Raw genomic sequence first — 25,978 nt, 5'->3', positions numbered from 1 at the left:
AATTGAAATCATATGCAGAATTTTCTTTGACCATAATAGAATTAAACTAGAGATCAAAAACAGAAGGATAAGAGTAAAAATCTCATATAATGGGAAATTAAACAATATATTTCCAATTAATTCATTAGTTAAAAGAGAAATCTCAAGGGAAATTAGTAAATTTTTTAACTGAATGAAAGATACAAAATATCAAACTTTGTGGGACACAGTTAAAACAGTACTTACAGGGAGAATTCATAGCAGCACATAACTACTTTAAAAGAAGAAAAGTGTCAAATCAATATTCCACGTTTCTAGTTTGGGAAGTGAAAGAATGAAGAGTAAAACAAAACCAAATTAAGCAGAAAGAAGAAAACAATACACATAACAACAAAAAATAAAGAAAGTAATAATAGAAAAGAAATAGGATCAATAAAACAAAAAAGATTTCTTGGAAATATGAATAGAATTGAAAACTTCTAGCAAAAGTGACAAAGAGAAAATAAGACACAATTTACCAATTTTAGGAAATTAAAGAGAGGATCTCATTACAGACCCTTCAGACATTAAAAGGATAATAAGGGAATGCTATGAATAATTCTAACTACATAAATTAATCAATGTAGATAAAATGGACAAGTTTAGTGAAAAACACAAACTACTAAAACTCACCAAGATAAAATGAATATTCTTATAGTTCTAAAAGACAACTAATGATGTACTATATGTTGACTAATAGAACACAGAATATTCCTATAGTTCTGAAAGACAACTAATGATGTACTATATGTTGACTAATTGAACATAATAAAAATAAAATTAATTAATTAATTAAAAGACATTAAATTCATAGTTTACAACTACTCAAAAAAATTAATTTCCAGGCCCAGATCATTTCACTGGTGAATACTACCAAATATTTAAGAAAGAAATAATACCAGTTTCACACAGTACCCTATAAAAAATAGAACCAGAGGAAAACTTTCTCACTCATTTTATAAGGCCAAAATTACTTTGATACCAAAATCAGTCAAAGACAATTGAAAAAAACAAGAAGCTCAATATCTCTCATAAACATAGACACAAAAAATGCTCAATACAGTTCTTTAACTAAATCCAGCAATAACATAAAAATAATAATATGAGAAATACAAATTAAAACTAGAATGAGATATAACCTCACACCAGTCAGAATGGCTAAAATCAACAACACAAGAAACAACAGGTGTGGTGAGGATGTGGAGAAAGGGGAACCCTCTTGCACTGTTTATGACAATGCAAACTGATTCAGTCATTCTGGAAAACAGTATGGAGGTTCCCCAAAAAGTTAAAAACAGAGCTACCCTATGATCCAGCAATTACAATACTAGATATTTACCCAAAGAATACAAAAACATTAATTCAAAGGGATACATGCATCCTGATATTTATAGCAGCATTATCCAAATATCCATAGCCAAATTATGGAATGAGTCCAAATGTCCATTCATATATGAATAAAGAAGATGTGATATATATATATATATACATATATATATATGTATATAGGAATATTATTCAGCCATAGAAAAGAGTGAAATATTGCCATTTGCAACAACATGGATGGAGCTAGAGGATATAATGTTAAGCAAAATAAGTCAGTTCAGAGAAAGACAAACGCCATATGGTTTCACTCCTATGTGGAATTTAAGAAACAAAAATAAATTTAAAATGAATGAAAGACCTAAATGTGAGACAGGAATCCATCAAAATCCTAGAGGAGAACACAGGCAGCAACCTCTTTGACCTCAGCTGCAGCAATTTCTTGCTAGACATGTCTCCAGAGGCAAGGGAAACAAAAGCAAAAATGAACTATTGGGACTTCATCAAGATAAAAAGCTTTTGCACAGCAAAGGAAACAGTCAACAAAACTAAAAGGCAACCTACAGAATGAGAGAAGATATTCACAAATGACATATCAGATAAAGGGCTAGTATCCAAAAATCTATAAAGAACATATCAAACTCAACACCCAAGAAACAAATAATCCAGTCAAGAAATGGGCAGAAGACATGAGCAGACTTTTCTCCAAAAAAGACATAAAAATGGCCAAAAGACACATGAAAAAATGCTCAACATCACTCGGCATCAGGGAAATACAAATCAAAACCACAATGAGATATCACCTCACACTGGTCAGAATCACTAAATTTAACAATACAAGAAACAACAGATGTTGGTGAGGATGTGGAGAAAGGGGAACCCTCTTACAATGTTGGTGGGAATGCAAACTGGTACAGCCACTCGGTAAAACAGTATGGAGGTTCCTCAGAAAATTAAAAATAGAACTACCCTACAACCCAGCAATTGTACTACTAGGTATTTATCCAAAGGATACAAAAATATATATTTGAAGGGACATCTTCACCCCAATGTTTATAGCAGCAATGTCCACAATAGCTAAACTATGGAAAGAGCCCAGATGTCTCTCAACAGATGAATGGATAAAGATGATGTGGTATACACACATACACACACACACACACACACACACACACACACACACACACACACACAGTGGAATATGACTCAGCCATTAAAAAGAATGAAATATTGCCATTTGCAATGATGTGGATGGAAATAGAGGGTATTATGCTAAGTGAAATAAGCCAGTCAGAGAAAGACAAATACCATGATTTCACTCATATGTGGAATTTAAGAAACAAAACAGATGAATATATGGGAATGGAAGAAAAAATAAGGTAAGATGAAAATAGAGAGGAAGGCAAAACATAAGAGACGCTGAACTCTAGGAAATAAACAGGGTTGCTGGAGGAGAGGTGGGTGGGGGGAAGGGATAATTAAGTGATGGGCATTAAGGAGAGCACTTGATATAATGAGCACTGATATGCAACTGATAAATCACTAAATTCTACCCCTGAAACTAATAATACACTATATGTTAACTAAATTGAATTTAAAGAAAAAATTTTAAAAATTATGTATGGTGATTAACATAACAATAAAATAAAATTTAAATTTTTTAAAAAATTCATTAATTAAAAAAGAAACAAAACAAATGAGCACAAGGAAAAAAAAGAGAGAGACAAACCAAGAAACAGACTCTTAGCTATAGAGAACAAACTGACGGTTACCATAGGGGAGTGGAGGGGGGTATGGATTAAATAGGTGAGGGCATTAAGGAGTTCACTTGTGATGAGCACCGGGTGTTGTATGGAAGTGCTGAATCACTATATTGTACACCTGAAACTAATATCACACTGTTTGTTAACTTACTAGAATTTAAATAAAAACAAAGAAATGGACCTTGACCTATCTGCAAAAAAAAAAAAACTATAAAACTCTTAGAAGATAACATAGGAGACAATCTAGGTGACCTGGAGTATAATGATAACTTTTTAGATACAACACCAAAGGCATAATCTATAAAATAAATAATTGGACTTAATTAAAACAAAAATGAAAAACTTCTGCTCTTCAAGAGACAATGCCAAGAGAGTAAGACAAGCCAAAGACTGGGAGAAAATATTTTCAAAAAACACATCTGCTAAAGAACTGTTATCCTAAACACACAAAGAATCTTTAAAACTCAACAATGAGATCCATTGTACAATGTATTACTTATAGTTAACAATACAGTATTGTGCATTTTAAAATATAAGAGGATACATCTCATGTTAAATGTTCTTTTTTTTTTAATTTTTTATTGTTATGTTAATCACCATATATTATCATTAGTTTTTGGTGCAGTGTTCCATGATTCATTGTTTGTTCATAACACCCAGTGCTCCATGCAGAACGTGCCCTCCTCAATACCCATCACCAGGCTAACCCATCCCCCTACCCCCCTCCCCTCTAGAACCCTCAGTTTGTTTTTCAGAGTCCATCATCTCTCATGGTTCATCTCCCCCTCTGACATACTCCCCTTTTCTTCCTCTCCTGTTATCTTCTTCTTTTTCTTTTTTCTTAAAATATGTTGCGTTATTTGTTTCAGAAGTACAGAACTGTGATTCAACAGTCTTGCACAATTCACTCATGTTAAATGTTCTTATCACTTCCCCCCCGACACATACAGACAAACCTACTAAAGAGTGCAAGGATAGTTTTGGTTATGATGGATATATTTAGTACTTTGACTGTGGTAATGATATTGTGGGTATACACATGTGCCTAAACTCATCAAAATGTATAAATTAAGTATGTAAATCTGTGTATATCAATTATGCCTCAATAAAGCTTAAAAAACAAAGCCCAACTTAAAAAGGGGAAAAGGTCTGAATAGACACCTCACCAAAGAAGATATACAGATGGCAAATAAGCATATGAAGACATTAAACAACAATGAGATATAATTCCACACCTATTAGGATGGCCAAATCCAAAACACAGGCAACACCAAATGCTAGCAAGAATGTGGAGCAACAGGAACTCACATTCATTACTGGTGAGAATAAAAAATGCCCCAGTTTGAAAGACGGTTTGGCAGTTACTTACAAAACTTTCTTACCATATGATCTAGTAATCATGCTCCTTGGTATTTGCCCAAATAAACTGAAAACATAACCACATAAAAATCTGCACACAAATGTTTGTAACAGCTTAATTCACAATTGCCAAAACTTAGAAGCAATCAAGATGTTCTGCAGTGGGTGAATGGATAAATAAATTGTGGTACATCCAGACAATGAAACATTATTCAGCACTAAAAGGAAAGAAACTGTCAACCAATGGAAAGACATGAAATAACTTTAAATGCATATTACTTCATGAAATAAGCCAAACTGAAATGGCTACATACTGGATGATTCCAGCTACATGACATTCTGGAAAAGGTAGAACTATGGAGACAGTATAAGGATCAGTGGTTGCCAGGGGAAAGAAGGAGGGATAAATAGGCAGAGCAGAGAGCATTTTTAGGGCAATGAAACTATTCTGTATGATACTACAATAATGGATACATGTCATTATGCATTTGTAGGTTGACTGATGGTAAAAAAAAAACATAAATTTTGTGTTATGTATATGTTGCCTCAATTTTATAAATTACTGGGAAATTTTTTTCAATACATTAGATTCTTATTCAGGTAATAGGCTAAATATGCATAAAAACACTGCTAGATCCATTCATCTATTGAAGGGCATCTCGGCTCCTTCCACAGTTTGGCAATTGTGGACATTGCTGCTATGAACATTGGGGTGCATATGGCCCTTCTTTTTACTACATCTGTATCCATATATACAATGGAATATTACTCAACCATCAGAAAGGGTGAATACCCAACTTTTGCATCGACATGGATGGGACTGTAGGAGATTATGCTAAGTGAAATAAGTCAAGCAGAGAAAGGCAATTATCATATGGTTTCACTCATATGTAGAACATAAGGAATAGCAGGAAGGACATGAGGAGAAGGAAGAGAAAACTGAAAGGGCGGAACCAGAGGGGGAGATGAACCATGAGAGACTATGGACTCTGAGAAAAAAACTGAGGGTGTTAGAGGGGAGGGGGTGGGGGGATGGGTTAGCCCGGTGATGGGTATTAAGGAAGGCACGTACTGCATGGAGCACTGGGTGTTATACACAAACAATGAATCATGGAACACTACATCAAAAACTAATGAAGTACTGTATGGTGACTAACATAATAAAAAAATGCCCTCTTAACTACTTGAACTGTGAAAAAAAAAACACTGCTAGAGGAGTTGAATTTTTGAGGCAGCAATGTTAAGAGTGAGTACACTTATTTCTGAAATCAGAATGTATGACAGATAGTGAGCATTTAATATATGCCTTTGAATATGTGAGTAATGCATAACTAATTCATTCAACAGATCTCTGTTGAATACACACTATGCTCACCCAGTGTGGTAAAAACAATGTTAGCTTTTATAAATGCAATTATATATTTAATTAGAAATAAGACAAATTGAAAAAATAAGAATCTCCTGCCCATGGTAAGAAATTCAGAATATAACAATATATATTAGAAAGAGGGGGAAAAAAACTAAAGTGTCTCTGCTCAGAGGTGACCACTGTCAATATTTTATAGTGTAGCCTTCCATACTTTTATCTGTGTATAACACACACAGACACATTCACAAATATCTTCACAAAAATATGTAGAAATACCATATACTCTGTAAATTGTTCTTTATGCTTGACATTAGGTAGTACATATAATTTCATTTCAAATAATATGCCTACATCATCATCAAAACATTTAACCGAGGGGCACCTGGGTGGCTCAGTCGGTTAAGCATCCACCTTCCTCTCAGGTCATGATCTCAGGGTCCTGGGATTGAGCCCCGCATCGGGCTCCCTGCTCAGCGGGGCGTCTGCTTCTTCCTCTGCCCCTCCCCTTGCTCTTGTGCACTCTCTCTCTAATAAATAAAATAAAATCTTAAAAAAAGTCATCAAAAAATGGCATCTATGAGAAAAAGCATGCAAATCATAATACATTTCAACAAATTCCCACAAATTGAACAGACATGTATAATTATTGGCCAGATCAAGAAACAGTACTTTTATCACTACCCTTCCAGTCATTATTCCCTGAACGGTAGCCACTATCCTGACTTCTAGCATATTAGATTTCCCTGTTTTTAAAGTTACATTAAGTTGAATCTGGCCAAGTTAGAGTAGCTCTTTTCTTCCTAGGTCCTCCCTCTTACAACTAAAAACCCTGGATATAACAATAAGTAGACATTGAAAGACTCAGAAAAGTGGAAAGAAAGAAGACATCAGAGGGACTTTGGAACTTGAAGAACAACACAGAAATGAGTTCTCAGGGTTTCCTTACTGCCTTACATATATCCAGAACAGAATGCTGCGTAAGTCTCCAACCTAAACTACAAACAGCTACAAAGCTCTAAGGAAAGCCCGTTTCCCCAAGGCAAAAGGCCAGGAAGCGGGTGGCCTACTAGCATAAAATTTTTCTGGCAATTCCCACCCTACTACAGACAAACACTAAAGGAAAAAACTATACCTCACCAACTCACCACCTCCCATGTGGTTTCACTGGAGCCAAGGAAGGAGGTGATCTATTCCATCCTAATTTCAGCCCACAGAAGTAAATCCAATTCCCCACTCATCGGTTGTGACAGAGCCACGCAGGGAGCAAATATCCCAATCCCTGGATATTTCAATGATATAAATTCCTCCAATCCCAAAACATGGTATATCTTTCCATTTATTTGGAACTTCTTCAATTTCTTCCATCAGTGTGTTACAGGTCTTTCTCTTGCTTGGTTAAATTCATTCCTAAGTATTTTATTGTTTTTGATGGTACTGTAAAAGGCATTATTTTCTTTATTTCTCTTTCAGTTATTTTATTGTTAGTGTATAGAAATGCAATCGATTTTTGCATGTTGATCTTGCATCCTGCAGTTTCACTGAATTTGTTGATTAGTTCTAACAGTTTTTGAGAAATGATCTACAGATTCAATGCAGTCTCTATCAAAATTTCAATGGCATTTTTTCACAGAAACAGAAAAACCAGTCCTAAAATTCATGGGAACTACAAAAGACCTTGAATAGTCAAATCAGTCTTGAGAGGAGACATCACATTTAATTTGAAACTGTATCACAAAGCTAGAGTTATCAAACTAGAATGTTACTGGCATAAAAACAGACATATAGATCAATGGAACAGAATAGAGAGCCCAGAAATAAGCCCCCACACATTTGATCAACTGATCTTTGACAAAGGTGCCAAGAATGCACAATGGGGACAGTCTCTTCAATAAATACTGATAGGAAAACTGGATGTACACATGTAAAAGAATGAAACTGGACCCCTATCTTATACCACTCACAAAAATTAAAACAAAATTAATTAAAGACTTAAATCTAAGACAAGAAATTATAAAACTCCTAGAAGAAACATAAGGAGAAGGCTCTTTGACATCTGCCTTGACAACATTTTTTTTTGAATCTGAGAACAAAACCACAAGCACAAAAGCAAAAATAAACAAATGTGACTACATCAAACTAAAAAGTTTCTGCTCAGAAAAGGAAACCATCCACAAAATGAAAAGGCAACCTATGGAATGGGAGAAGATATTTGCAAACCATATATCTGATAAGGGTTTAATATCCAAAATATATAAGAAATTCATGCTACTCAATAAAAAAAAAAAATAAATGGGTAAAGGACCTAAGCAGTCATTTTTCCAGAGAAGTAATACAAATGGCCAACAGGTACATGAGAAGGTGCTCAATATCACTAATCATCAGGGAAATGCAAATCAAAACCACAATGAGATATCATTTCACACCTGTAAGAGTAGCTATTACCAACAATACAAGTGATAACAAATGTAAACAAGGATGTGGAGAAAAGGGAATCATTGTATACTGGTGGTGGGAATGTAAATTGGTACTGCTATTATGGAAAACCATATGAAGATTCTGTAAAAAATTAAAAATAGAACTACCACATGATCCAATAATCCCACTTGTGGATATATATCCAAAGGAAAAAAAATCACTATCTCAAAGAGATATCTGCACTCCCATGTTCATTGTAGCATTATTCACAAATGCCAAGATATGGAAACAACTTAAGTAGCCATCAATAGATGAATAGACAAAGAAAATGTTACATATATTTATATTCAGCCATAAAAAAGAAGGACATAGAGCCGTTTATGACAACACAGGTGAAGCTGGAGGGCATTATGCTAAGTGAAATAAGTCAGACAGAGAAAGACAAACACTGTATGGTATCACTTATCCTACAATTTGGGATAGTTCTCTGTTCATTTCTATGGTTTACTGATCTATGTCCCTGCCTTGGATTCCCATGGTAACCTGTACAGATTTTTATTTCAGAGTCTAGAGTTCCTTTATTTTTTCATTTATGTATCTGTCTGCAACACAAGATTGTGAGATCCATGATTGCAATAGACCATGTCTCATTGGTTTTGCATATCCAGGGAAAAACTTCTGGAAATATGGTGGCAATAACTGAATTTTGCTATTATAACAAATTAATAGTTTATAGAGACCACACATGGTAAAAGTACCCACTTTTGTAGGCACCATTTGTATGGCTTTAGAGATCAGATTCCAAGAAAATTCCTATGCAACTGTGAGGCTTTCTGGGAGAATTTCATTAACAGAAAATTTTTAGCAGCTCTACCTTGTACCTAACAAAGTTCTCTTTTTTTAATTTTTTTTAAAGATTTTATTTATTTATTTATTTGACAGAGACACAGCGAGAGAGGGAACACAAGCAGGGGGAGCAGGAGAGGGAGAAGCAGGTTTCTAGCAGAGCAGGGAGCCCAATGTGGGGCTCGATCCCAGGACCCTGGGATCATGACCTGAGCCGAAGGCAGACGCTTAACGACTGAGCCACCCAGGCGCCCCCAAAGTTCTCTTTTTAAAGCCTGACTTTGCACAGCATTTTCAACAGCACCTCAGTCATTCATCTGATATAACAATAGGGTTGACATGACACATGCAAAATCCATACTAGTAGTTCATAACAATTTAATTTAATCACCTTTTTCTCAAATAAGGTCATTTCAAATGGAATCATGTAAAATTACTGAAAAAATACGGCATGCTGCTATGGTGTTTCTAAAAATTAATTCAAGAAAATATAAAAGTTTAAAAACTAAGACTGAAATATAATAAACTTAATTGATTTCCCTTTTACTAAACACTCTGAAAACATTATGTCATTTAATCTTTGTAACTGCCCTTTTAAACTTTTTGTGCTATTCAGTTCATCTTGGTTGTCACCCTTTGCCTGAGTGTCACTCTGGAAAGCACAAACAGACGAAAAAATAAGCTCTCTGAAATTAGACAGATTGGGATTTAATCCTAATACTTGCCATCTACTGCTACCCAACATTGCAAACTATAAAAATCCCCACTAGTCTTCATTATAGAGGAATAAATAAACATGTAAAGCAACTAGCACAGTGCCTAATAAATAGCAAACTCAAAAACACCAGCTATAATTGTCATTATTGTTCAATAACAGAAAAGAACATTAATGTTTCTAGATTTGAGCTTTAGACATTTGCCACACATTTTCTCAGATGTTTACATCCCTCTTTTTTTGTCAAAAACACTTAGTCCCAGAGAAGTTACGTGACTCATCTTGTGGATCCTACTTTCTAATTTCCTACTGAACCCCCAGCATATATTCCACTCTACCTCCAGCTAATATAAACTACTCCAAGTTCCCTGAACCCAGCAAGCTCTCTTAACCTCCACATTCACTCTTCCTTCTGAACACACACATGCTGGATGATTCTTCATTTGTTAATCAAGCTTTGATTTCTCCACCATTTAAAATTTTATGAGTCCCTTTGTTCATTGTATAGCTCTCCATACTAAAACGAAATATTAACAGGAGCAGGGAATCTGACTGTTGTGCTCTCAACTGTATCCCCAAAGCCTGAAAGACCTATAGTAAGTGATCCATGAATATTTACTGAAATAATTACTTGACCCTTGAACCAGCCTAGGATGCACAGTCTGGTCCATACGGGGCTTCCACTTGAACTCTGGGAAATGTGGAAATTGGGCAGACTTATCTTTCTGGAAAGGCCCATCACCCAAGGAAGCAATACAGCTAGGGCTTAAGGCTTCTAGAGTCAGAACAGGATGGAATTCTACCTCTATCTCTTAAAAGTGTATGGCTTTGAGGATGCTTCTCTACTTTTGTCAGCCTTAATTTCCTCCTCTTGTTAGTTATGCTAATGAGCTATTTGAAACTGCTCAACACTTTCCTTCCTTCCTTCCTTCAGCACACACTTATGAATGTCTCCTATACTGACCAGCACTGCTTTGAGTGTCAAGGGTAAGTCATAAACAAGTTACATCTGTCAGTTCACAGTCTAATGAATGAGCAGACAAATAACTGTCTGTTTATAGCATAGTGGTATTAGGGCCATGATAAGGAAAGTACTGGGTTCTAGTAGCAGGGGTTGTAGAGGTGGTTGATATTCTTCACTTCCTGTTTTTTGTCTCTAATACTGAAGTCTGTCAGTCAACAAGTCCTGAAGTCTGCTTCTGGAATCATTCTTCATGTTTCTATTCTTGCAGGCTCTGCAATGCTTGTGCTGGCCTTGACTTGACAAGACAAATACTGTAATCCTGAGGTTTTCCCCAGAGGTGGATCTTATTGACACCCAGAAGTATTTGATAGTAAAAAAATAATGATAAAAATAGCTACCACTTGTTTTCAAATGTACCTATAGATTCTTATTTTGTTCACTGGGTCATAATCCATTATTATTATTATTATTATTACTATGATGCTCAAATTATCCCATTTTAAAATATTACCTGTGTGCCAAGCACTGTACTAAATGCTTTCTTTACTATGTCTAAACCTTGCAACATACCTATGACAAAAGTCCTATTTTTGTTCCAATTCTACATATTGGGTAACTGAAATTAAGGGAAATGTAGGGAATTGTCAAGTAATAGTGCCAGTAGAAAATGGTGGTTAAAAGTGCAGACTCAATTCTACATACCATTCAATACTGTAAGAAACCAGGGCTCCTTGGGAAAATGGCTGATTCCAGGGCTGGAACAGCCAAAGTACAAAAAGAGCCTGGAACATCTTGCTGCACCAAAAAAGTTTTCTAAGAAAAATGGACACATATCCAAGAGACACAGGAACAGGAATCAAGGGGGTTTCAGTGACCAAATCTGGGCAAAATCAAGCATCAAAATGAATCATGATGGTCATGGGTTATTACCTAGTGAATAAATTATATATCCATGAACCCATACTGAAACGAATGAAGACATGAATAACAAATGAGGGTGAGAGAAAAGCTCTTCATTGCAGAAGAATCCTCACCAGGAAATGGGGAAAATAATGGAATTAGAAACACATAATTTTTGATTGGAGGAGCAAGATGGTGGAGGAGTAGGAGACCTAAATTTCGTCTGGTCCCAGAAATTAAGCTGGGGATAGGTATCAAACCATTCTGAACACCTACGAACTCAAAGGAGATCAAAGAAAAGAATACCAACAACTCTCTGAACAAAAAAGCGACCACTTTCTGGAAGGTAGGACGTGCAGAGAAGTGAATCCGAGGCAATATTCGGGAGGATAGATGGTGGTGGAGGGAGCCTCCGTCAGCCGCTACCAGCAAGTGATAGAGCCCCGGAGCACAAAATCGGAACTTTTAGAAGTCGGCTCTGCTGAGAGACGTTGCTCCAGTGGCTAAGCGGAGAGTGGAACCCTCACTGGCACAGTGTGGTCTCAGGACCCTCGGGGTCACAGAAAGACCGGGGGTGCCTGAGTGCAGCAGAGCTCCCAGGTATTGGAGTGGGGAAGCCGACTTCAGAGACGGAGCCAAGGCGCAGGCTCTCAGCTCGGGGTTGCCATAAACCGTGATCCACGGCACAGTCGGGCCACCGATCTTCTAGCAGGGACCCAACAAGTGGCAGATCCGGGGAGACTCCCCTTCCTCCCCCGGGAGGAGAGGTGCGGGAGCGCACCGCAGGGATCTGCTGGGTTTAGAGACTCCACACGGGGTTGGGGGCCAGAGATAGAAACGCTTGGTCACAGGCCAGGTGAGCACAGAGTGTGGCGGAGACCAGGGAGACGGGAGTGACTGACTGCTTTTCTCCGGGGGCTCACTGAGGAGTGGGGCCCCAAGGTCTCGACTCCTCCAGGGCGGAGGATGGGAGGCTGCCATTTTCACTCTCGTCCTCCAAAGCTGTACCAAAAGCTTGCAGGGAACAAAAGCTCCCGAGAGCAAACCCGAGCAGATTACATAGCCCGGACTGGCAAGGGCGGGGCAATTCCACCTCTGGCAAAGACATTTGGGAACCACGGCAACAGGCCCCTCCCCCAGAAGATCAGCAAGAACAGCCCACCAAGACCAAGTTTACCGATCAATGAGAACAGCAGAACACCAGCGCTAGGGGAATACTGCACATAGAATTCATGGCTTTATTCCCCCTGATTCTTTAGTCTTTCAAAGTTAATTTTTTTTTAAATTCTGTTTTTCTTTTCCTTTTTTAAAATTTTTTTTCCCTTTTTCAACCAACATCTTATCAATCCCTTTTTTAAAAAATCTTTTTATTTTTCGAGTCATATTCTATCCCTTCATAGTAGTTGACCTTATTTTTGGTGTGTGTGTGTATATATATGTGTATATATATGTATATATATACACATATATATATGGTTCTCTCTTTAAAATTTTGGGATACAGTTTCTTCTAACAGACCACAATATACCCTAAATCTCTAGTGTATGGCTTTGTTCTAGTCTCCTGCCCGATCACATTCTCTCCCTTTCTTTTTTAATTCCTCTTCTTTTTTTTTACCAACGTCTTATATTATCAATTCCTTTTATAAAATCTTTTATAATTTTCATCTTTACACTCATATTTCATCCCTTCATTGTATTTACCCTTATTTTTCTACATAAATAATTTTTTCTTTCTTTAAAATTTTGGGAGGCACTTTCTTCTAACAGACCAAAATATGCCCAAAATCTAGGGTGTGGCACTGATCTATGCACCAGCCTGATCATGTTTTTTTTCCCTTCTTTCCCTTTCTTTTTCCCCAGATTCAGGTCTCTTCTGATTTGTTTAGTGTATATTTTTCTGGGGTCGTTGTTACCCTGTTAGCATTTTGTTCTATCATTCATCTATTCTCCTCTGGACAAAATGACAAGACGGAAAAAATCACCTCAAAAAAAAGAACAAGAGGCAGTACTGACTGCCAGGGACCTAATCAATACGGACATTAGTAAGATGTTGGAACTAGAGTTCAGAATGACGATTTTAAAGATACTAGCTGGGCTTGAAAAAAACATGGAAGATACTACAGAATCCCTTTCCAGAGAAATAAAAGAACTAAAATCTAACCAAGTCAAAATCAAAAAGGCTATTAATGAGGTGCAATAAAAAAAGGAGGCTCTAACTGCTATGATAAATGAGACAGAAGAGAGAATTAGTGATATAGAAGACTAAATGATGGAAAATGAAGAAGCTGAGAAAAAGAGAGATAAACAACTACTGGATCATGAGGGCAGAATGCGAGAGATAAGTGACACCATAAGACAAAACAATATTAGAACAATTGAGATCCCAGAAGAAGAAGAAAGAGAGAGGGGGCAGAAGGTATATTGGAGCAAATTATAGCAGAAAACGTCCCTAATTTGGGGAAGGAAACAGGCATCAAAATCCAGGAGGCACAGAGAACCCCTCTCAAAATCAATAAAAATAGGTCAACACCCCGCCATCTAATAGTAAAACTGACAAGTCTCAGAGACAAAGAGAAAATCCTGAAAGCAGCTCGGGACAAGAGATCTGTAACCTACAATGGTAGAAACATTAGATTGGCAACAGACCTATCCACAGAGACCTGGCAGGCCAGAAAGCACTGGCATGATAGATTCAGAGCACTAAATGAGAAATATATGGAGCCAAATACTATATCCAGCTAGGCTGTCACTGAAAATAGAAGGAGAGATAAAAAGCTTCCAGGACAAGCAAAAACTAAAAGAATTTGCAAACACCAAACCAGCCCTACAAAAAATATTGAAAGGGGTCCTCTAAGCAAATAGAGCCTAAAGTAACATATACCAGAAAGGAACACAGACAATATAGAGTAACAGTCACCTTACAGGCAATACAATGGCACTAAATTCATATCTTTCAATACTTACCCTGAATGTAAATGGGCTAAATGCCCCAATCAAAAGACACAGGCTATCAGATTGGATAAAAAAACAAGACCCATTGATATGCTGTCTGCAAGAGACTCATTTTAGACCCAAAGACACCCCCAGATTGAAAGTGAGGGGGTGGAAAACCATTTACCATCCTAATGGACATCAAAAAAAAGCTGGGGTGGCAATCCTTATATCACACAAATTAGATTTTAAACCCAAGACTATACTAAGAGATGAGGAAGGATGCTATATCATACCTAAAGGGTCTATCCAACAAGAAGATCTAACAATTGTAAATATCTATGCCCCTAACATGGGAGCAGCCAATTATATAAGCCAATTAATAACAAAAGCAAAGAAACACATTGACAACAATACAATAATAGTGGGGGACTTTAACACCCCCCTCACTGAAATGGACAGATCATCTAAGCAAAAGATCAGCAAGGAAACAAAGACTTTAAATGACACACTGGACCACATGGACTTCACAGATATATTCAGAACATTCCATCCCAAAGCAACAAAATACACATTCCTCTCTAGTGCCCGTGGAACATTCTCCAGAATAGATCACATCCTAGGTCACAAATCAGGTCTCAACCAGTGCCAAAAGACTGGGATCATTCCCTGCATATTTTCAGACACAATGCTTTGAAACTAGAACTCAATCACAAGAGGAAAGTTGGAGAGAACTCAAATACATGGAGGATAAAGAGCATCCTACTAAAGAATGAATGGGTCAACCAGGAAATTAAAGAAGAATTAAAAAAATTCATCGAGGGTGCCTGGGTAGATCAGTTGGTTAAGCAACTGCCTTTGGCTCAGGTCATGATCCTGGAATCTCGGGATCGAGTCCCACATCAGGCTCTGTGCTCAGCAGGGAGTCTGCTTCTCCCTCTGACCCTCTTCCCTCTCGTGCTCTCTATCTCTCATTCTCTCTCTCTCTCATATAAATAAATAAAATCTTTAAAATAAAATAAAAAAATTCATGGAAACAAATGAAAATGAAAACACAACTGTTCAAAATCTTTGCGATGCAGCAAAGGCAGTCCTAAGAGGAAAGTATATAGCAATACAAGCCTTTCTCAAGAAACAAGAAAGGTCTCAAATACACAACCTAACCCTACACCTAAAGGAGCTGGAGAAAGAACAGCAAATAAAGCCTAAACCCAGCAGGAGAAGAGAAATAAGAAAGATCAGAGCAGAAATCAATGAAATAGAAACCAAAAGAACAGTAGAACCCATCAACAAAACTACGAACTGGTTCTTTGAAAGAATTAACAAGATTGATAAACCCCTGGCCAGACTTATCAAAACGAAAAGAGAAAAGACCCAAATAAATAAAATCATGAATGAAAGAGGAGAGATCACAACCAACACCAAAGAAATACAAACAATTATAAGAACATATTATGAGCAACTCTATGCCAGCAAATTAGATAATCTGGAAGAAATGGATGCATTCCTAGAGATGTATCAACTACCAAAACAGAACCAGGAAGAAATAGAAAACCTGAACAGACCTATAACCACTAAGGAAATTGAAGCAGTAATGAAAAATCTCCCAACAAACAAAAGCCCAGGGCCAGATGGCTTCCCAGGGGAATTCTACCAAACATTTATAATTTTTTAAGATTTTATTTATTTATTTTGATAGAAAGAAAGACAGTGAGAGAGGGAACATAAGCGGTGGGGGGGTGGGAAAGGGAGAAGCAGGCTTCCTGCAGAGCAGGGAGCCTGATGTGGGACTCAATCTGAGGACCCTGGGATCATGACCTGAGCTGAAGGCAGACATTTAATGACTGAGCCACCCAGGAACCCCTCTACCAATCTTTAAAGAAGAATTAATACCTATTCTTCTGAAACTGTTCCAAAAAATAGAAATGGAAGGAAAACTTCTAAACAAGTTTTATGAGGCCACCATTACCTTGATTCCAAAACCAGACAAAGACCCCATCAAAAAGGAGAATTACAGACCAATATACGTGATGAACATGGATGCAAAAATTCTCACCAAAATACTAGCCAATAGGATTCAACGGTACATTAAAAGGATTATTCACCACACGACCAAGTGGAATTTATCCCTCGGCTGCAAGGTTGGTTCAACATCTGCAAATCAATCCATGTGATACAATACATTAATAAAAGAAAGAACAAGGACCATATGATCCTCTCAATAGATGCAGAAAAAGCATTTGACAAAGTACAGCATCCTTTCTTGATCAAAACTCTTCAGAGTATAGGGATAGAGGGTACATACCTCAATATCATAAAAGTCATCTATGAAAAGCCCACAGCGAATATCATTCTCAATGGGGAAAAACTGAGAGCTTTCCCCCTAAGGTCAGGAATGCAGCAGGGATGTCCACTATCACCACTGCTATTCAACATAGTATTAGAAGTCCTAGCCACAGCAATCAGACAACAAAAATAAATAAAAGGCATCTGAATCGGCAAAGAAGAAGTCAAACTCTCACTCTTTGCAGATGATATGATACTTTATGTGGAAAACCCAAAAGACTCCACCCCTAAACTGCTAGAACTCATACAGGAATTCAGTAAAGTGGCAGGATATAAAATCAATGCACAGAAATCAGTGGCATTCCTATACACCAACAACAAGACAGAAGAAAGAGAAATTAAGGAGTTGATCCCATTTACAATTGCACCCAAAACCATGAGATACCTAGGAATAAATCTAACCAAAGAGGCAAAGAATCTGTACTCAGAAAATTATAAAATACTCATGAAAGAAATTGAGGAAGACACAAAGAAATGGAAAAACGTTCCATGCTCATGGATTGGAAGAACAATTACTGTGAAGATGTCAATGCTACCTAGAACAATCTACACATTTAATACAATCCCTATCAAAATACCATCAACTTTTTTCAAAGAAATGAAACAAATAATCCTAAAGTTTGTATCGAACCAGAAAAGACCCCGAATAGCCAGAGGAATGTTGAAAAAGAAAAGCAAAGCTGGTGGTATCACAATTCTGGACTTCAAGCTCTATTACAAAGCTGTCATCATCAAGACAGTATGGTACTGGCACATAAACAGACACATAGATCAATGGGACAGAATAGAGAGCCCAGAAAAGGACCCTCAACTGTACGGTCAACTAATCTTCGACAAAGCAGGAAAGAATATCCAATGGAAAAAAGACAATTGGTGTTGGGAAAATTGGACAGCCATATGCAAAAGAAGGAAACTGGACCATTTCCTTACACCACACACAAAAACAGACTCAAAATGGGTGAAAGACCTAAACGTGAGACAGGAGTCCATCAAACTCCTAAAGGAGAACACAGGCAACAACCTCTTTGATCTCAGCCGCAGCAGCTTCCTAGAAACTTCACCAAAGGCAAGGGAAGCAAGGGCAAAAATGAACTATTGGGACTTCATCAAGAGAAAAAGCTTTTGCACAGCAAAAGAAACAGTCAACAAAACCAAAAGACAACCAACAGAATGGGAGAAGATATTTGCAAATGACATATCAGATAAAGGGCTAGTATTCAAAATCTATAAAGAACTTATCAAACTCAACACCCAAAGAACAAATGATCCAATCAAGAAATGGGCAGAAGACATGAACAGACATTTTTCCAAAGAAGACATCCAAATGGCCAACAGACACATGAAAAAGTGCTCAGCATCACTCGGCATCAGGGAAATCCAAATCAAAACCTCCATGAGATACCACCTCACACCAATCAGAATGGCTAAAATTAACAAGTCAGGAAACGACAGATGTTGGCGGGGATGTGGAGAAAGGGGAACCCTCCCTACACTGTTGGTGGGAATGCAAGCTGGTGCAGCCACTCTGGAAAACAGTATGGAGGTTCCTCAAAAAGTTGAAAATAGAGCTACCATATGACCCAGGAATTGCACTACTGGGTGTTTACCCCAAAGATACAAATGTTGGGATCTGAAGGGGTACGTGCACCCCGATGTTTATAGGAGCAATGTCCACAATAGCCAAACTACGGAAAGAGCCAAGATGTCCATCAACAGATGAATGCATAAAGAAGATGTGGTATATATATACAATGGAATATTATGCAGCCATCCAAACTAATGAAATCTTGCCATTTGCAATGATGTGGATGGAACCGGAGGGTATTATGCTGAGCGAAATAAGTCAATCAGAGAAAGACATGTATCATATGATCTCACTGCTATGAGGAATTCTTAATCTCAGGAAACAAACTGAGAGTTGCTGGAGTGGTGGGGGGTGGGAAGGATGGGGTGGCTGGGTGATAGACATTGGGGAGGGTATGTGCCATGGTGAGTGCTGTGAATTGTGTAAGACTGTTGAATCACCGACCTGTACCTCTGAAACAAATAATACATTACATGTTAAATAAAAAAAGAAGAAGATATTAGGAAGGGAAAAATGAAGAGGGGGAAATCGGAAGGGGAGATGAACCATGAGAGACTATGGACTCTGAGAAACAAACTGAGGGCTGTAGAGGGAAGGGGGGTGAGGGGATGAGTTAGCCTGGTGATGGGTGTTAAAGGGGGCACGTACTGCATGGAGCACTGGGTGTTATACGCAAACAATGAATCATGGAACAGTACATCAAAAACTAATGATGTAATGTATGGTGATTAACATAACAAAAATTTTAAAAAATGAACACAAAAGTTAAACATAGAACAACCATGAAACTGAGTGATTCTACACCTAGATATAAAACCAAAAGAATTGAAAACAGGTGTTCAACAGATACTTATACATGAATGTTTATAGCAACATTATTCACACTAGCCAAAATATAGAAATAATCAAAATGTAATCAAGGGATTAATGTATATACAAATTGTAGTATGTCCATAAAATGGACTCTTATTCAGCTGTAAGAAGTACTGATAGATGCCGTAATATGGATGAGCTTGGAAACGTTGCTGAGTGAAAGGAACCTGACAAAAGATCACATTTTGTATGATTTCATTTACATGAAATATATAGTATAGGTAAATCCAAAGAAACAGAAAGCAGACTGAAGGTTTCCAGGGACTGGGGAGAGAGAGGAATGGGAAATAACTGTTTAATGGATACAGAATTTTATTGTGGCATGATGAAAATGCTTTGGAATTAAACAGATATCGTGGTTGCATAAAACGGTGAATGTATTTAGTGCCACTAAGTTGTGAATATGTGAATCGCCCCCATAAAAGTAAATCAAGTTGTATATGTGGTAAAAGAATAAAAAAAGAAACACATAATTTTTAAACCGTTATGTGTTAATGGATTCAGTCAAGAAACATCAATGGATGATTAGAACAGGGTATTTCCATAGCCTCCAGGTATCTCCACACAAAATATTTAAGTGCACAAAGAGAAAACATTAACTTTACATTCAGTAATCTGATGAATACAACCTTACTCAAGAGATCAAATTTAGTATCACCAATGAGGGAATAAACGGATATCATGTGCTAATTGATATAATGCACTGAGAAGGATATATTAATACTTTGTGGTCTTCCTTGCAGAAATGCATAAGCTGAATCTAATCACAAAAATGGAAAATCAGGTAAACTCAAGTTGAGGGACACTCTAATAAATGGTTCATACTTCTCAAAACCATTATGGTTGTACAAGACAATACGTTTGAGGACTCGTTTCAGACTGAAGAAGAATAAAGTGAAATAACAACTAAATACAATGTGTGATACGAGATTGGAGAGAACAATTATAAAATTTAAAAAATTTTTATAAATGACATTATTGAGATAATTGGCCACATTTGAATAAGGTCTATAAATGAGATATACAATAGTATAGTATCAATGTTCATGCATTGATTTTGGTAATTGTAGTGTGTTTATGCAAAAGTTACACTAAAGTGATTAGGGGAGGGGCGCCTGGGTGGCTCAGTCGTTAAGTGTCTGCCTTCGGCTCAGGTCATGATCCCGGGGTCCTGGGACTGAACCCCGCATCAGTCTCCCTGCTTGGCTGGAAGCCTGCTTCTCCCTCTCCCACTCCCCCTGCTTGTGTTCCCTCTCTCGCGGTGTCTCTCTCTGTCAAATAAATAAATCTTAAAAAAAAAATAGAATAAAGTGCTTAGGGGTAAAAGGACATGTCTGCAGCTCTCAAATAGTTTAGAAAAATTTGTATGTATGTATATCTGTGTGTGGTGTAAGCAGAAAAGGAAAAAGGGAGGAAGAGAGAGCAACAGAGATGGAGAGAAGGAAATCGGGAGACAGAGAGAGGGGAAAAGAAAGAGAATAAATTGCAAAATGTTAACAATTAAGCTACTTGGGTCAAGTATAAACAAGAGTTCCATGTACTACTGTTTTTTCAACCTTTTTGTAAGCTTGAAATTATTTCAAAATAGATGGCGGTTAGGAAGATAGTGAGGCAGGAGGATCCTAAGTTCGTCTCCTACCAAAGGCACACCTGGATAACAGCCACATCGGTGCACCCAACCCAGAAAATGACCCAAAGACTGGCAGAACAGACTTTCCACAGTAAAACATAGAGAGGAGGTCATATTGAAAACATGGTAGGTGTGGCAGAGATGCAGTCAAGAACCAAACTCCCTGGGAGGCAAACTACAAACAAGAGGGACACAACAAACGTGGAGAAGGGAGAGCAGATCCCACACCAGGCACCTCAGGCACAGGGGACCTGTGCTGGTAAGACAAGTCCCCATAACATTTGGCTTTGAAAACCAGCGGGGCTTAACCGTGAGTTTTTACAACCAATGGGGCTTAACTCCGGGTACTTTAAAAATCAGCGGGCGGGCGCCTGGGTGGCTCAGTTGGTTGAGCGACTGCCTTCGGCTCAGGTCATGATCCTGGAGTCCCGGGATCGAGTCCCACATCGGGCTCCCTGCTCAGCGGGGAGTCTGCTTCTCCCTCTGACCCTCTTCCCTCTCATGCTCTCTATCTCTCATTCTCTCTCTCTCAAATAAATAAAATCTTTAAAAAAAATAAAAATAAATAAAAATCAGCGGGCTTGGGGTGCCTGGGTGGCTCAGTTGGTTAAGTGTCTGCCTGTAGCTCAGGTCATGATCCCAGGGTCCTGGGATTGAGCCCTGTGTTGGGCTCTCTGCTCAGTGGGGAGCCTACTTCTCCCTCTCCCTCTGACTGCTGCTCCCCCTGCTTGTGCTCTGTGTGTGTGTGTGTGTGTGTGTGTGTGTGTGTGTGTGTGTGTCCAATAAGTAAATACAATCTTTTTAAAAAATCCAGCAGGCTTGGCTCTGGGAGATCAGAGGGCAATAGGAAACTGAGTCTCCACCCTTAAAGAGACAGCACAACAAACAACCCCACAGAGATACAGCATAGAAGCAGCAGTTTGAAAAGTGCCTGGGATATACCAAAGGAGAATTATTTACTAACCTCAGAAAACATGCTGGAGGGGCAGGGATCTTTAGGAGACTTCAAAAACAAAAGAGCTGGAAGGCACCATTTCTCCATTCCTTTCCGCACCCTAGACAGACAACTTCTGGAACGAGCGTGAACATTCAGTCCCAGTAGGGATTGGTGCAACTCTAAAGTAACTCCTGCCCTGAGGAGAGTGGAAGGAAACCTTTATGTGTTTCCACCAGTCTCAGCAGCTGAGCCTTATAACTGGCATTGTGGAGAGAGTGCCTGCTGATCAATGCCTTTTGCAGCCCCAGTAGACAGATAAGGGCAGGCATCTATTCTGACAGCCAGCCCCACCCACCAACAAGAACCTCTCTGGGCACAGCACAGGGAGAGAGCCCTGCAGTTCAGGGTTACTGTAATCCCTGCAGAAGAACTGGGGGCAGGCATATGGTTTCCTTGCAGGTCCCGCCCATCAACAAAAGCCTCTTAGGGGACAATGCAGGGAGAGCACTCTGTAGTTCAGTGTGACTGTAGCCCCAGCAAATGGACCGAGGGCACATATCTTGTCTGACTGCTGACACTGCCCAACTAAAACCCCACAGTGGCCACAGGGATCTCCTTTGTAGAGTTCCCCTTACATATAACTCTTTTCTTTTCTCTTACTATTTTAATTTTTTCTCTTTATCACTATATTTTGCTATTTTAATTTTGTCTTTAATGTGTCTTGGTATGGACCTCCTTGGGTTGATTTTTTGGGGGCTCTCTGTGCCTTCTGGATCTGGATCTCTGTTTCCTTCCCCAGATTTGGAAAGATTTGGAATGACACATTGGATCAGATGAATTTAACAGATAAATTCAGAACATTCTATCCAAAAACAGCAGAATACACATTCTTTTTAGGTGCATATGGAACATTATAATAGATTACATGTTAGGCCACAAAACAAGTCTCAATAATTCAAAAAGATTGAAATAATTTCATGCATCTTTTCTCACCACAACAGTATGAAGCTGGAAATCAATCACAAGAAAATATCTGGAAAGAACACAAATACATGAAGGCTAAATAACATGCTAATAATAATTAATGGGTAAACCGAGAAATCAAAGAGGAAATAAAAAAATACATGGAGACAAATGAAAATGGAAATATGACAGTCCGAAATCTCTGGAATGCAGCAAAAGCTGTTCTAAGAGGGAAGATTATAACAATGCAGACCTACCTCAAGAAGCAAGAAAAATCTCAAATAAATAACCTAACCTTACACCTAAAGGAGCTAGATAAAGAAGAAAAACAAAGCCCAAGCCAGTCAAAGAAGGGAAATAATAAAGATTAGAACAAAAATAAATGAAATAGAGACCAAATAAAAGATAAATGAAACCAGGAGCTTGCTCTTTGAAAAGATCAACAAAATTGATAAGCCTTTAGCCAGACTCATCAAAAAAAGAAGAGAGAACTGAAATAAATAAAATTAGAAATGAAGGAGGAGAAATAATAACCAACACCACAGAAATACAAAGTATTAAAGGGAATATTATGAAAAATTATATGCCAACAAATTGGGCAACCTAGAAGAAATGGATAAATTCCTAGAAACATATAACCTGCCCAAACTGAATCAGGAATAAACAGAATATTGGAAAAAACAATTACTAGAAATGAAACTGAATCTGTAATCAAAAAACTCCCAACAAATGGAAGCTCAGGACCAGATGTCCTCACAGGTGAATTCTACCAAACATTTAAATATGAGACAATACCTATTCTTCTCAAACTATTCCAAAAAATAAAAGAGGAAGGAAAGCTTCCAAATTCATTCTACAATGCCAGCATTATCCTGATACCAAAACCAGAAGTAGCCACTACCAAAAAAAAAAAAAAAGAAAGAAAGAAAGAAAGAAAGAAAAGAAAAGAAAAGAAAACTACAGGGCAGTATGTCTGATGAACACAGTAGCAAAATTCCTCAACAAAATATTGGGAAACCAAATCCAAAAACACATTAAAAAAATCATTCACCATGATCAAGTCAGATTTATTCCAGAGATGCAAGTGTGGTTCAATATTTGTAAATCAATCAATGTGATACATCACATTAACAGGATAAAGGATAAAAACCATATGATCATCTCAATGCAGAAAAGGCACTGACAAAGTATAACATCCATTCATTACAAAACTCCCTACAAAGTAAGTTTAGAGAAAACATACTTTAATATAATAAAGTCCACATATGAGAAATGCACAACTAACATCATACTCGATAGTGGAAAATTGAGAGCTTTTCCTCTAATATCAGGCATAAGAGGAGGATGTCCACTCTCAACATTTTTATTCAACATAACATTAGAATTCCTAGCCGGAGCAATCAGACAATAAAAGAAATAAAAAGGACCCAAATGGGTAAGGAAGAAGTAAAATTTTCACTATTTGCAGATGACATGATGCTATATATATAAAAACTCTATAAAGAAAAACCTAAATTGAGACCTGAAACCATAAAAATCTTAGAATAGAACACAGGCACTAATTTCTCTGATATTGGCTATAGCAACATTTTTCTAGATTTATCTCCTGAGGCAAGAGAAATAAAATCAAAATTAAACTATTGGGACTATATCAAAATGAAAAAAAGCTTCTGCACAGCAAAGGAAACAATCAACAAAATGACAAGGCAACCTATGGGATGGGAGAAGATATTTGCAAGTGACATACCCGATAAAGGGTTAGTCTCCAAAATATATAAAGAACTTACACAACTTAACAATGAAAACACAATCTAATTTAAAATGGACAGAAGACATGAACAGACATTTCTCCAAAGACATCCAGACAGCCAACAGACATATGAAAAGATACTCAACATCACTCATCATCAGGGAAATGCAAATCAAAATTACAATGAAATATCACCTCACAACTGTCAGAATGGCTTAAATCAAAACCACAAGAAACTATACATACTGGGGAGGAGGTGGAGAAAAAGGAACACTTAAGCACTGATGGTGGGAATGCAAACTGGTGCAGCCACTCTGGAAAACAGTATGGAGATTCCTCAAAAAATTAAAAATAGAACTACCTTATGATCCAGTGATTGCACTACTGGGTATTTACCCAAAAAATACAAAATACTATTTCAAAGTGATACATGCACCCTGATATTTATAGCAGCAATATTTACAATAGCCAAATTATGGAAGCAGTCCTAGTGTCTACTGATAGATGAATAAAGATGTGGTACAGATACACAATGGAATATTATTGAGCCACAGAAAAGAATGAAATCTTGCCATTTCCAACAACATGGATGGAGCTAGAGAGTATAATGCTAGGTGAAATAAGTCAGCCAGAGAAAGACAAATACCATATGATTTCACTCCTATGTGGAATTTAAGAAAACAAAACAAAAATGAGCACAGGAAAGGGAGGGAGCGGCGGGGGGCGGGGAGAGGCAAACCAAGAAGCAGACATTAACTGTAGAGAACAAACTGTTGGTTACCAGAGGGGAGGTGGAGAGGTGGGTAAAATACGCGATGGGGATTAAGGAGTGCACTTGTCCTGATGAGCACCGGGTGATATATGGAATTGTTGAATCACTATATTGTATACCTCAAACTAATATAACACTGTATGTTAACTATACTAGAATTTAAAATAAAATAAAATAAAAAATAAAAAAACCTGAAAGATACAAAAAAAAACACTAGAACTAATAAATGAATTCAGTAAAGCCACAGCACACAAAATTAATTTGTAAAAATCTGTTGCATTACATAGGAGCAGAAAGAGAAATTAAGGGAAAAATCCCATTTATAATTGCACCAAAAATAATAAAATACCTAGCAGCAAACTTAACCAAGGAGGTGAAAGATCTGTACTCTGAAAACTATGAAACACTGATGAAAGAAATTGAAGGCAACACAAAGAAATGGAAAGATATTGATGCTCACAGATTGGAAGAAACAATATTGTTAAAATGTCCATACTACCCAAAACAATCTACAGAT

Source organism: Zalophus californianus, chromosome X (genome assembly GCF_009762305.2).
Source record: "Zalophus californianus isolate mZalCal1 chromosome X, mZalCal1.pri.v2, whole genome shotgun sequence".
NCBI lineage: Eukaryota > Metazoa > Chordata > Mammalia > Carnivora > Otariidae > Zalophus > Zalophus californianus.
The sequence above is the reverse complement of the archived record's forward strand: the minus strand, read 5'-3'. Positions refer to the sequence as shown.